Source organism: Uloborus diversus, chromosome 9 (genome assembly GCF_026930045.1).
Source record: "Uloborus diversus isolate 005 chromosome 9, Udiv.v.3.1, whole genome shotgun sequence".
Taxonomy (NCBI): domain Eukaryota; kingdom Metazoa; phylum Arthropoda; class Arachnida; order Araneae; family Uloboridae; genus Uloborus; species Uloborus diversus.
Window position 1 is genome coordinate 140,134,019 of NC_072739.1, and position 15,284 is coordinate 140,149,302.

The 15,284-nt window shown below is 34.8% G+C and overlaps 1 protein-coding gene across 3 annotated transcripts in view; it reads left to right on the plus strand.

The window, feature by feature from the left end:
- The first annotated feature begins 1,477 nt into the window (after nt 1-1,477).
- LOC129229626 (leukocyte elastase inhibitor-like) overlaps nt 1,478-15,284 on the plus strand; it is a 31,525-nt gene continuing 17,718 nt past the window's right edge. Inside the window, exon 1 of one of the 3 annotated variants that reach the window (XM_054863978.1) lies at nt 1,478-1,560. The gene's annotated coding sequence lies outside the window, so the exon portion shown is untranslated. Of the gene's footprint in view, nt 1,561-1,835; nt 1,910-15,284 lie in introns of those variants that run through there. The other 2 variants (XM_054863979.1, XM_054863980.1) reach the window with 2 other exon arrangements.

The following is a 15,284-nucleotide window of genomic DNA, read 5'->3' on the forward strand; positions in this document are numbered from 1 at the left end:
ATTTTGAATCAAGGCTTCTTCGGAGCAAACATGAGTTTAAAGTCATTTAAACATTTGGAAACTCTACTTTTTGCACACTTAGGGAAACATAGGAGAGAGATTTTTTTTTTTTCTTTTTGTGTGTGCGTATTATTTAATTAAATAAAGCACACGGTTTTTTTAGTGATCTTTGTTTTTGTTAGTTCATATTTTGGAAATTCTTCAAATTTTTATATGCTTCAACCCGTGCTTTCGTTTCTAAATGAATACTCGTTCGTTCTTTATACTTATTGCTATTTTACTTTTATGGGTAAGGAAGAAGCTCGATTTTTTTAATCACGTCAAAGCGGTGTGTTTTGAGTTCTTTTAGTTAAAACAGAAAACGAATGAAAGTAGCGATTGTTTCTCACAATTATTGCTCACCCAGGCAACGCCGGGTATTTTTGCTAGTTTTTCATAAATTTTACCTTTTCAGAATTTTTTTTAATTTTCAGATCAAACACTATTACCAGTTTATAGATTGGTATATAGATAAATCTTAGTACGATTGTTTTGGCCGTCTACTAGTGCCTTTACGACACGAGCTGTTTTGCGCGCACTGCCCGTATTTTTGGAAAAAGAGTATTTCTGTATTGAATATTCAAAACAATTGAACAGAATCATGTGACTTGTCTGACCAATCACAAAGACAATAGAGATATTCTTTTTAGCGGAATAGAAATTCGTCACAATCACTTGTTTCGATTAAATTCTTTTTTTTTTTTAATTATTTACCTTAACGAAATTTTTTGTAGTGGCGCTGCCAGGACTGCGGAGTCGGTGAGAAAATAGACGACTCCGACTCCTTCACCTCAAAACTAGTCCCACTTCGAATCTGACTCCGCAGCCGTGGCAGAGTTGCTGCCTGGGAGAGAAAAATGACCGACTCCGAATCTTAGAATTTTAAAGCTTTTGAGTCTCGATTCCAACTTTACAGTCCTCGTTTTTACTATGAAATAATGATTGTTAATATACAGTATAATCTCGATTTAACGATCGTCAATGAACAGGAAAAAGTTGTCGTTAAATCAAGGAAATCGTTAAATCAAGAAGCATCGACTTCAAATCCGTACCAGTGAAATATATCCTTAAATTGAGGAAATCGTTAAATTGGGTACCGTTAAATCGAAGTTCTACTGTAATTTGTATAACTTTCAGTCTTAAGTTTCAACTTATTCACTACATTTTTGGCAAAGGTAAATAAAAGGAAATTCGGAGTGTCCTCTATGTTTTAACCTCCTTTACTCCAAAAACAATCCGACTCCGATTCCACAGCCCTCTAGTCTCTACTACCAGTTTACACACAATCAATTAATGCTCTCACACATTAATGCTTAAATTGTATTGCGAAATTCTCATTTCCACACCTGGTTCACTGAAAATGCTTGCAGCGGTCAAGGTCAGCGATCAAACTAAGATTCCTGTTTTGCGATGATGACATTTGTGTGATAACATCGGCTGCTTAGTTCACGACTCATTCAATATTCACGACAGTTCATTCAATCTCCGTCCATACTCCATTGGCAAGCCAAACGGAAACAGGTACGAGACATTCCATTCTTAAAAGCTCATTTTGTTTTCACTTTTTCATATTATAAGTGCGTCTGTATAGTGTAAGAGGTGCTTGTCTAAGTGTTCATACGTAGGCTGATGTTGTTATTCTGGTATTGTAACCTTCATTTCTGGTTGGAGCCTCCTGCAGTGTTTTGAACTGAATGTGATATCTCGTGCAGCTCATTATACTTAATTCTGAAACATTTCGCCGAAGCTGGTGTTTTGAACCGAATGCAATGGCTCGAGCAACTCATTATTACTTTATTCCGAATACATATTCGCAACTCCAGAGCTCGAATACGCTATCTTGCGGTGATTAACAATACTAAAGAAAAAGGTAAAATATTCCATTCCACGTGTTATCTTTGGGGTAAATTACAGGCTTCAGACAGTTTGTGGTGTAATGTAATTTCAGATGCATAGGAAAGAAAGCTTCCCACAAACGCGATGGTAAAATTACTGCCATTCACTAAGCGTCAAAGCAAATTATAAGTTACGGCATTTGTTTGTTTTACCTTTTTCATCCGCCATTAGACATGGCTGTAGCGCCCCCTATAGTTTCTTGTAGTTTCGAATCGTCGAAGCTGGTGTTTTGAACTGAATGTGATGCCTCGAGCTTATTACGTTACTCCGAATACATTTCGTCGAAGCTGATCTTGTGCGTATTCTGATTAGCGTTTTAAATGTTTGATTGGTAGATTTTTGCATTTGTTCTGTTTTTCCCTCGCTTTCAGGGGCGTGCACAGAAATGTTGGGACCCGTCACAAAGGAGTTTTACGACCCCCCTTCCATATTGTTTACCCCTACTTCCCTACAGATATTCCTCCCCTAATTTTAAAAATCTCGGTCCCCCTTCGGACTCGGACCGGGCCAACAGGTGTCGCCCCCACTTCAGCGCACGCGCCCACCCGCTTTAGTTGCACATGCAATCTGTGTCTATGAATTTTAGAGAATATTAATGGGTGTGAATGAGGTTTTTGAATTTTATAGATCGTTTTCACATACATATTTATTTTCCAACAATTCATTATTAAATAATCAGTAATCCAACTTTATAAAGCACAAAAATTGCAAGTTATTGTAGACACGTGTTTTGGTGTCATAAGGAACACGTGTCTGCAATAACTTGAAATTTTTGTGCTTTATAACGTTGGATTACTGATTATTTGAATTTTCAGCACAAAGGTATTTATTCGTTAATTCATTATTACTTGATTCGCATATTTTTCGTCGAAGCTGATCTTGTCCTTGTGCGTATTCTGATTAGCTTTATGAATGCTTGATTAGTAGATTGTTTGCATACACTCTTAATTTTCCCCAGCTTAGTTACATATTTTAATGTATGTGATCGAAGTCTTTGAATTTTATACAATATTTACATAAGTGTGGATGAGATTTTTGGATTTCACAGGTTGCTTTTAGATTAATGTTTATTTTTGAATTAATTACTTTATTCCGAATATTTTCGTCGAAGCTGATCTTATACTTGTGCTTATTCTGATTAGCTTTTTGAAAACGCAATTTGTAGATTTTTCACAAATGGACTCCGACCTCAGCTTAGTTACGTAATTTAATATTCAGTAGGTATCTTTGAATTTTAGAGGATATTTCCATGTTTGGAATGAGGTTTTTGGACTGAATAGAATGCTTTCAGATTAATGTTTATTTTCGAACGACTCATAATTACTTTATTCCGAATATTTTCTTCGAAGCTGATCTTATACTTGTGTGCATATTCTGATTAGCTTTTTGAAAAGGTAATTGATAGATTTATGGCATGTGTATTCAAATCCCCACCCCCTCCACTAGTCACATACCTTAATATATTCGATAGGTATCCTTTAATTTGAAAGGATATTTCCTTATTGAAATAAGGTATTTGAACTTTATAGATTGTTTTTAGATTGATATTTATTCTTGAACAACTCATTATTGTACTCCGAATATTTTGATTCGAAGCTGATCTGATATTTGTGTGTATCTGCTTTTTTGATGTACAATTTGAACCTAGATTTTACATTTTGACCTTGCACCCCTCCCCCGCTTAGTTAAATATTTTAATATATACATCTTCCTAAAAGAGGTTTTGTTCACTATTTGTATTGCGTTCGTTCAGTATTTGTGAGTTTCAAAGTATTTTCATATTTTCAATTATCGGTTCTTATTTACATATTATAGAACCCAATACCTTATTTTCAGAAAATATTTTGGGATTTCGACAGGTGTCTTCGAACTTTAGAGAATATTTTCAAGTGTGACTGAGGTTTTTGGACATCATAAATCGCTTTTAGCTGTAGATCCCTGGATAAAAGCTTCAGAGGATATTTTGAGTTAGACGTACTTTTGAGTTTTAGAAATATTTTAAGCAGTCACACTGTGTTTTTGAGTAATGGAGGATACTCAGATATCTGAAGATTTTCATTTTGAAAGAGTAGATCGACACTAAAATGACGATAAACACCTTTATGTAAAACTACACTTATTACAAAAACACTACTTTCAAGCACTTAATACTGCATCACTTTTAAGTGATGCTGTCTTGAGTGCTTTAAACGTTAAGAACGATTCATTGTCACATAATTGGAATTGAGATCATGCATTTATGCCAGCTACATTAACATTTATTTACTAATTTTAGAGATTTCAACGAACTTATTCAAACGAAATCTGTTATGTTCTTCTCCTGACTTTGTAATTTGTGTTTAATGCTAAAATGACGATAAACACCGTAATGTAAAACTACACTTGTGACGAAAACACTAGTTGTTGCCATGATGATTTTACTCTCCAGTGGCCTCTTTTTCGAACTCACGAGCTCCAAAAAAAAATTCACCAGGTAGTGTAACCATTTAGGTAGTTAAAGACACTTAATCAGAGATTAGCAGTACCCGCACGGTGATGCCCGTGCTAAGAATTCAAAGAAAGTCCGTTGAATAAAAAAATCCACGCCTCCCACCCTCCTGATGTAAAATAATCATTTTTCAAAAAATCCTTTTAAAGTTTCTTTGGAATTTAAAACCATTCGCAAAAACATTTCAAAAGATTTACAGTAGCTTTAAATTTCAAAATAATCGTCCAACTGTATAGTTCATCAGTAAACGTGCCAAACAACCACGCTACCGTAACCCTGCCCTCTAGAGAATGAAGTGTTTTTTTCTATCTACAATTCGAAATGTTTCAACAAATAAACAAAAAAGACATCAAATCGTTTCTTTCAAACGTAAAATAATTCCGCAACTTTATTTTTTGTCGCAAAACTTGCCAAGCGACCACGCTACCGTAACCCAGCTCTTAGGGGCGAAGCGAACTTCGATTTATTAGCCATCCCATCCTTCTTACGAAAATAAAAAATTCACGTGGGACACTTGAAAATCATCATCAGAAAAAAAAAGAAGAAAAAGTTGTATACTTCATTCGGTTAAAAACAAATCAAAAGTTTCTTTAGAATCCCTAACAATTAGCCAAAACATTGAATTACATTTACAGTTGCTTCAAAACTTAAAATAATCCTTCAATTACGGTTATCGCCTAACTCGCCAAGAGACCACGCTACCAGAACCCAGCCCTCTTGCGAGTGAAACGGATGTTTTTTTTTTTTTTTGCAATTGAAAATATTTCGCCAAATTACCAAAGAAGGCGTCAAATTACATTTAAAGTAGCTTTCAAAAGTAAAAAATTCTCCAAATATTTTGTTTATTGCCAAACTCGCCGAATAATCCCGCTGCTGTAACACAGCCGATTAGCGAGTGATGCGAACTCCGATCGATTAGCAATCTGAGCAAAGAAAAAAAGTTCCTTAATTAAAAAAAATCCTCCCTCCCTCTTCTGATGTAAAATAATCAATTTCTTTAACTAAAATGCGTAAACACCCTTAAAATACCTAAGAACAATTATTTGCAAATTAAATATTTTGCCAAATAAACAAAAAATATATCAAAATTTCATTAACAGTAGTCATCAGAAAGAGTCTAAAAGCATAAAAAACATCCTTTCAAATAAGAGAAATATTCATTAATATCGCCATTAAAACAAAACATATCATTCACCCTTAAAAATAACGTTAACAAAACCAGTAAGAGTCAGATTTTTTTTTAAGACCTGCTACAGACAAAGCCCCAATGCGTTAAAAACTAATTGCAAGATATTTTACTTCTTAATACTCAAGCAAGAAATGGCAGCAAATAATATTGTTCTGCTTTTCTTCAAGCTGCATCTCGCGCAAAAAATGGAGGAAGAAATTTCTTCTTGAAATAAGTTAATTTTTACTTCAAACGCTTATAACTTTTTTTTTTGTAGCCATTTTTCGATGTCCGCAACTCCAGTCCTTGCGGATATTTTTGAAATTATAATTTTTTATGGGCTTTTCAGCGGTACAAACACCGAAACAATCGCACCATTTCTTGGCATAGACGTATATTCAAGTGGACATAAAATTGAGTTTTTAATTAATATCTCAGTTAGTTAGCATCCTACTTGGATGAGGCTGAAATATTCGTAACCCTCGTAAAATTTCGAATTTTTTAATAACTGGTTCGACCCTGAACTCGAGCACATTCTTGCGAATTTCGCATATGAGTGCAGAACATTCCCCATCCCGTTTCACCCCCTTAAAATAGAAATTTCGAAAAATCCATTCTTAGCACGCGCTTACGTCATGAAATGAACCTAAGTTCCAAATTTCAGCTTTCTAGCCTCAGTAGGTTTGGCTGTGCGTTGATTGTCAGTCAGGACAAGCTATACTTTATATATACAGATTGCCATTGTGTTTGTATACCTTATTAGATAAATTAGTCGTTCTTAGTGCGTGATTCGACTCGCTCGTGGAAGAGCTAAATGTCTCATTTGGGCAGACCACTTATATACTGTTTTCCAAAATCTGGTAAGTTCAGATTTGCTTTACTATTTTGTCCGTTATGAATTAAGCCAATTGTTGACTTAAATATTTCATAGTTTTCAAGCGCTCAACATTTAACAAAAATTTGAATATTGGGGTACAACAATGGGCCACCTATTTTCACGGTTTTTAGTGGCTTGAAGTTTCATTTTCTTCTCTGTAAGGATGCTTTCGTCATATTTTGTGTTATATATTGTAAATAATGGCAAGAAAAGACGGAGGAAAACTTGGAGTTTCGCCCTATCGCCCCGTATGCATATAAACAACCTTGACTCTGCTGGAAACCATGTAAAAATTTGGAGACTGCTGATTGGCTACCGCATGAAAACATCTTCTGTCTTCTGTACAGCTTGTTTTGCACGCTCTAATTATTGCTTCATTTCGAAACAAAACATGTCTTCTAGACATTATGAAAAGAGAGGTCAAGAATTTTAAACACTCAAACGTGAATTTATAACTTCCGAGGAACGAAATTTGTTCATTACCTTGGATGGGGGAAAAAAACATGGCTGACGCATTTGCGGCGAATGGCCAATCCCAATACTATTATAAGGTCTCTAACTGAGTAAAGGTTGTTTATATGCCGCCCGCATTCACAGGATTTTTTTGCAAAAGGTGATGACTGAAATCCGAACCAAATATAAATTGAGATAGTTTTTTAAAATTATTAATTTTGATGATATTTGGAATGTGACGTGTGACTTCACATTTCAGTTTTCAAAACTTTTGTTGATCTCCTTTAAAATTTGTCAGACCTACGTACTTTCTGAGACCTAAGTATATAGGTAACTAGCTTTTAATTGGTGAGATTTTTCCAGTTTTCATATGTTTCTCTGTCAAAACCTAAGCAAATAATAAAGAACGTTACCTACATTTACCAAGTTGAACTTGATTAATCACTCGAGACGACAAGTTATGATTAAACCTTAAAAAATTGAAAAAGAAAGGTAAATGAGATGGACTAAAAAAATTCTTTATACTGTTTCAAGCAGAGGGCAACCTGTAGTCTCCAACAAAGATAGGCCAGATCACGTTTTCAATGTGTGTTTCTAGGTTAAATTGAGGTGGCGCATAGATGTACCCCGTAGGGGTACAACCAGGTACAACTATGGGCCACGGGGAAAAATTCCCCTTCCTCTTAACTTAGATCTTTTTCAAACATTTCATTTGAAAGACGAGATGTATCTAACATTGCTAAATTCCTCAAATATAAATCAAAGATGTACACGGAATTTTCATTGAAAATACCCAAAATTGGCCCATAGTTGGACCATTTTACGGTACACTAGTTATGAAAACATTTGTCTCAAGCCCTTAAGAATGCATCACTTTTAATTGATGCAGTCTTGAGTGCTTGAAACATTAAGAACAATTCAGTGTCACATAATTGGAATTGGATTCATACCCACTACATCAACATTTAGTTAATTATTTTTAAGATTTCAACAAACTTATTCAAACGAAATTTGTTCTACTCTTCTCCTGGCTTTGTAATTAGTGCTTAATACAAAGTGACACTAAGCAGCTTCATGTAAAACAGCACTTTTTACAAAAATATTGTTTTTTAGTGATGCACTGTAAGTGCCTGAAAATTTGAGTACCGTTCAATGTCACATAGTTGGAACTGGGGCTTAGGCCTAATATATCAACATTCATTAGATAGATATAGATGTATCAAAAAAATAAGTGAAACGAAATTACTTTTCATTTTAACCTGACTTTGTATTAGTGTGGCGTGACACGAAAGAGAAACCAAAAAACTTTATGTCAAATAACACATTGTGAAAAAAAAAAAAAAAACCTGTTTAAGTGATACACTCCGAAGTGCTTCAAACATGAAGTACAATTCAGTATCATAGTTCAGACTAACTACATTAACATAAATTTAATAGTTTTTGATATTTCAACGAACTTATTTATTCGAATCTGGTTTTGATCTTTTCCTTACTTTGCAGTTAGGGGCATTCAATAATTACATAAAGATGATTTTGGCAATTTTTGAATCCGCCCCCCTCCCGCCATGTAAGGATACGTACGATTTTTCAAAGACTCCTCCCTATTCCTAAGTAAGATTCCATTTCTTTTTTCAAAATTATAAAATGTTGTTAGAAAAGGATCAGTTAGACTAAAATTCCCAGTTTAACGTAAATCAAAGATTTTTATTTTTCAAATATATTATATGGTGCGATACTTATCAAAAATAAAACATGCCATGAATAGTGCGATTCTTTAATTATATTTTACGCTATTTTTTCTTTGTAAAACAAGTAAAAAACGAGCTGATGTGTGCATCACATGACTTCCTTTTACTCCAATTTAAAGATAATAGTGCCTCGGAGTGAGCAAAAAAAAAAAAAAACCACTTTAAATACTTTCATTCCCAGTTTGTTGCGAGCCGAAGCAAAGAAAACGTTTTATACTGACAAATTTCCCAAATATTGGCAGTTTTATTGTGATTCAATGGTTAACCCTCTAAATACGGCCAAATTGAAACCAAATTTAAAAAAAAAAAGCCAAATTCGTCGCTAAGTTGGTGACAAAAAACTTGGCCATATATTGCCAAGTGTTGGTCAAATTATAGCACCGCTTGAGTTTACATTGAAATTAACAATGATGTTACCCCCAAAAAGGTGTAAAAGACCCCCTTTGGAACGTCCGATTGCAACCAAAAGAGAAGTGCACAACTAGACCCCACTTGGAGTCCATGTACCAAATTTCAACTTTCTAGGACATACCATTCTTGAGTTATGCGAGATACATACACACATACGCACATACAGACGTCACGAGAAAACTCGTTGTAATTTACTCGGGGATCGTCAAAATGCATTCTTCAGGTGTCTATACGTTCTTAGGCATGTATCCACGTGTGGTCGGGTTGAAAAAAAAGAATCAATATTCATTTGGGGGCGAACAAAATGGAAATTAAGGCCGATTTTTGAGAGAAATTTTTTTCGCGAATACAATACGGTAGGCGTCACTTAATGTGATCACGATTTATGTTATCATTTGCTTAATGGTATCAGAATCACGAATTCCCGGAGCACTTGTATGTTAACGAACATTAAAAAAGTCGAATATTGTAATCAGCATCTTCGTTTATTGTTATCACTTTTTCATAAACTTTCAATTTTTTCCCCGTTTTTGTTCCTCAATTAACAGAAATACATAGGCAAATCCTCTGACGAGACTAACTTTCTGTGTAGCATTTTTTGGTTTTCAATTGCAGTTCAAAATATTTTCTAGGAATGAATGAAGCTGCTGAAAGTTCGTCCCCAGTGACCATAGACTCTCCGTAAGAAAACTTTCTTTTGCACCTAAAAAAATTTAGTCGTTGGACACGTTGCAGGTTTTGATGTAGGATCTCCATTGTTGCCATTACTTTGTAAACTATTAAAGAATTGTGTCGAGATTGAAAACAAAGCGAAGTTAAATTAAAATTTAAACAACAAGCAAAACCATGCTGGAAAAGATAGAAAAGCTGAATGTGCTTTGAAACTGGTTTACGAATGTCAGGGAAAACGGTCATATTTTACTTCACCGATTACTATGTGATTAAAAATTGCATAATTTAGCTTTAACTTTTTATAATTAAGATATTTTCATTCTGTTAATTTTATAATTTATAATTTAAAACTGCGTTCAGTTGAGTCATTGCGATTTTAATTTGAAGTTGCCAAAATAAATGCACCTTAATTGGAAAAAAATCATTATTTTGTGTCTCTGGATTCTTTTCAGTTATCGTTATCAGTCGGTTATTGTTATCAAATTGTATTTGTCCCAAAGTGATCTCATTAAGTGGCGCCTACTGTATTTCTTTTTTTGTAAAAGGAAGTAAAAACTGCTCATCCGTCATCCTAATACGTTTTTGCCTTCTAGAAGCGAATGAAATATGATCTCTTCCGAACCACTTGACCGTGCGATTTCTAATATAAAATATCGACTTGGAAAATATTACGTAAGTATGGGTTTGATCCCCCCTCCAATTAAGGGTATGTAGAGATTTTTGTAAACCCCTCCCCCTCGGGATCCTTACGTAATTAATGAATGGCCCCTTAGTGTTGCTTGGCTCTAAAGTGACGGTAAACACCTTTATGTAAAACAGCACTTTTTACAAAAATGCAGATTTTTAGGTGATAACTTGGAGTTCTTGAAAGATCAAGTAAAGGGTGTTTTTTTTAAGAGGTATAGAACTTCAAGTTGGCAACATTGTCTTATATGTGTGCCATTTTGATAGCTGTCAATTATTTTGTGTTCCGTTTGGTTCGCCATTTCATCATGAATAGACAACAAGGCGTTGCAACATGGCGCACAGCGTGTGTCACAATTGATTTATTGAAAGAAACGTTCGGTGAACGAATAATTTCACGCAATGAACCCGTGAATTGACCTGAAAGATCATGCGATTTAACACCGCTGGACTTCTTTTTGTGGAGCTATGTGGAATCTCTGGTCTGCACCGATAAGCCACAGAAGACTGACACTTTGGAAGAGAACATTCGCCACCTTATTACTGACATACAGCCTTTATTGCTGCAAAAAGTGAGAAAATTTGACTTTCCAATTGGACTTTCTCCGAACCAGCCGAGGTGGCCATATGCCAGAAATCATATTTAAATAAAAATGTCAAAGAATCATCTTTCGAATAAAGCAACATTCATGGCAATTAACAACATTTAACTGTGTTTTATTTGAACCTAAAGTTCTCTACTTCTAAAAAAAACCACCCTTTACTATTCAATGTCACATAGTTGGAACTGACCGTACGACGTGCCTTTAAAATATCTCATCTTTCTTTTTTTAGTTTTGGAGGTTTGAACAAAATTATTCAATCAAAGCAAGTTTTGTTCTCCCTTTCTTGTTACTAGTGTTGTTTGGAACTAAAGTGAAAGTGAACCCTGAATAGCTGAGCAAATCCTTTAACCCATGTTGCAGTTGGAAAACAAATAGGAGAATTCGCCTGGGGATATGGGGGAACTCTCCAAAAGAAAAGGTTATTTGAAGTAACTTACAAAAAAATACATTTTTTACTTTTCAAAATTGTTATTTTTAGTGAAATATGTAAGTTGTTATGTGCGGAACACGATGGCGACTTTTAGATGGAATGGCCCAATCACCGTTTTTTACCACGAAGTTCATAAAAATCTAGTCTACGCGTTTTTTTTTTTTAAACAATTTGTCACGACCTCCTAAAAGTGGCCTTCAAGCTTAAGTATGCATTTAAGAAAAAAGCTTTTCTACTGGCTCAAAAATCTATACCATGAATGCTTTGTGAATCCTCAATGTGCCTTTCTTCCACCGTTAAGCATTAAATCCGGTTTATGAAAATTTTTGTATAACTTCAAGACAGAGAAGGAGAGGCTTTATTTCATCTCAGAAGCGAATTCAAAAATCTAACTGAGGCAAAGGTAAAGAGGATTTTTTTCATCGTTTCGAAAATTGAAGCAGTTTTTCATGATGAAAACTTCAATAAAAAAGTGCCAAAAGCAGAAAATGCGGTCTCTCTGATTGGTCATTTGAATGGGGTCGTTTCCAATGTTTTAAAGTATTTTTTTTTTAAAGAACATGCTTAAAAACATAGGATCTAAACATTTTTTAAATAATTTGCTTAAGTTTTATATTTAAAAAAAAAAACTTAAATCGGTGATCTTTCATTGTTTACATTTCTTGCCGATGTCATCACAAATGATGAAATGCCATTCTGAGTTGCCATTCACAGAGCAAAATATTTAATTCGCATCTTTATTCACGTGTATTGGCAACGATATGATTGATAGCAAGCGTAGAGCGCAATTGCAATTCACTTCTTGGTTATCATAACGTGGAAACGCGGTATGAAGAGCGCCAAGAAACATCATTTGTGACGTCATCTAGACCACGTCTTGTTTGAAAAATCGGACATTTTAAAAAATTAATTATAAAATAACTGTTGGGAAAATAAAAAAATTTCTGGGTCCCCCCCCCCCCTTTTTTTTTTTTTTTTGCTTTTTTTGCTGAAGGAAACAACTCCATTAGTGGACCTTTCTCATTTGGAGCTGTCCACAAATGAAGTCAAGCGCTGAGGGAGAAGGCAGGTTCTTGAAATTGTGACTGTTTATGGGAAGGGGGTGGGGGGATGAAGTAAGAAGAAGTGTGACACCATCCATGCTTCTGTAAGGATATGTTTTTGAAAAATAGCTTCATTTGAACAGGAGAGGGGGGCAGATGAAGTGTGACACTTTGTGACAAAGGGGCGAGGGAGTCAAAAATGTTGAAAAAATGTGTGACGTCATTTATGGCCTGTCCCTATGCGAAGATTGTCTCGTTCAGGACCGGTATACGATGAACCATTTTGGTTTTAAGATATACAGTCGAGTCCGCTTAATGGAATATCGGATAATAGAATATCCCGCTTAATGTAATAAAATTCCAATGTACCACACTGTTAATGTGTATTATTTTTATCCCGGATAATGGAATATCCTGCTTATTAGAATAAATGTTCCTGGCAAATTGCCTATTCCATTAAGCGGACTCGCCTGTAAATAAAACACGTTTATTCAGTAAATTACCGCCCATTAGCCTGGGCTAAAGCAGAAATACGTGAAATACACCGCTAGCTCAGTCACTTCCAGCCGAAGACTGCAGTTTCGTGCTTATTAGCGCTCATCAGCCCGGCATAGGAAAGTGACTGAGCTGGAGATGGAAAACCTCTTAAGGAAGTCATGAGTGCGAATCAAACTGGTAGCTAACATAGAATTAGCCGACCAGACGAGTGACCGAAGCAATGGTTCGGTTCAACACGAAGATTGAACGCGAGGCAAGGTTAATTCAGTAAATTGTCGCCCATTAGCCAGGGCTAAAGTAGAAATACACCGCCAGCTCAGTCATTTCCAGCCGAGGACTGCAGTTTCGTGCTTATTAGCACTCATCAGCCCGGCATAGGAAAGTGACTGATCTGCAGATGGAAAACCTTTCAAGGAAGCCAAGAGTGCGAAATAAACTATTAGCTAACATAGACATAACGTCTGGTCTGCTAATTCTATGTTAGCTACCAGTTTGTTTCGCACTCTTGGCTTCCTTAAGAGGTTTTCCATCTCCAGCTCAGTCACTTTCCTATGCCGGGCTGATGAGTACTAATAAGCACGAAACTGCAGTCATCGGCTGGAAATGACTGAGCTGGCGGTGTATTTCACATGAAGCACGTTTGTTCATTCAGAATCTCATAGTTTAAGTAAAAGGACAGGGAAAAAAAGTTAGAATTTGTTGTACTGTGATAATTGTTAAGAATAAATTATGAAGGATTGTATTAATAAATTTCCATCTCAACTTTCGTTAGAACATGCAAAAAATATTGCGTTAAGTGGAAAATTTATAACATGGAATGGAAAACTGTGTGGTGCCCGCCTTTGTAACATGAATATAATATGTTGCTACTGAAGCTTCATTATATATGTTTCTTAGTGCAACAGAGTGCAAAAAAAATCTTTCATTTCTATATTTTTAAGTATACAGCACACAGGTCCATTACCAGATTTTTGATTCGGAAAGGGGGTTTTACCAAACACATTTTTTTTTTTTTTTAGAAATCTATATGAGCAATCGATTTTGATTTCATTCATATATTCTACTGATTTCGGTTACAGTAGATTGTTTAAACGGGGTATGGAGTTCTTATAAAACAAAACGCCGTATTATTTCGTTAAGAAAAAATAATATTCGCAAAAGTGAAAAGTACTGCAGATAAAGCTCAAAGTTTATACATTTTTTCATTCGTACTAATTTCAGTTTTCAAATAAAATTGAAGTATTAATAATACTGTCTGACCACAGATTGTATGGAAAGACAAACATCCGTTTTATAGCCGTAAATGGACGAATCTATTATTTTTTACCGATGTCAGCTTTTGCAGAAGCAGCGTCTCATTTAAATGAGCGGAACACGCGCATCAAATTTTTACTTTTCCCCCTTATTCACATAGTCTTATCTGGGATGTTTGAAAATTCCATGCAATCCGTGGTTGGTCAGTGCATCAAAATTTTTTCCACAAGAATGAAAAAAAAAAAGTAATGAAATTAAATAAATCATGATAGGCATATTTTTTTTCTTTTTTGGATGAAAAACTTTGGGGCTTGAACCCTTAAACCACTTCCTTGCATACGGATGACAACACATATACTGTATTAAGCATATGGATAAAAATAGAGACCTAATCCTAGATGAACGACTTCGCTCTCTTACGTAATAAGCCGATTGCAAATGAAACATTAATATTCCTTGAGGAATCATCAGGTAGCCTTGAGTGCCGACGACGTCGTTTCACGTAGCAGCGCTATTTTTCGAGGGTAAGTAAAATTAATTGCTGTTTTTCTTCTTCTTTTTGTATTAGAAGGAAGAAACACATGAAGGACTGCTCATTTAACTTGAATTCCCTCCGAACTATAACGATGGGGCTTAAAAAAGGAGAAAAAGAGAGAGAGACAAAAAAAGCTTAGTTTTCCTGAAAAATATCGTCAAAAACAAACGAAAAAGCAAAGAGATAAGCTACGGCTTTTGCCAACCAGTCCCCCTATAAATTCCAATGAAATATATAAGCTTAAAGTTGAATGACTTAAGCATCGCAAGTTCACAAGATACTAAATCTCTTAAAACTAGCTTAAACTAAAACTTATAAACTTCAGCTCTAGCTTGATTTGTATTATTATTATTACTATTTTTATTGTAATTATTTTGTTATTATTATTAGTAGTAGTAGTATTAATTTTACAATAATTTCTATTTAATATTATATTAATCCTATTGTATTACTATTATTATTTATATTATTATTAATATCGTT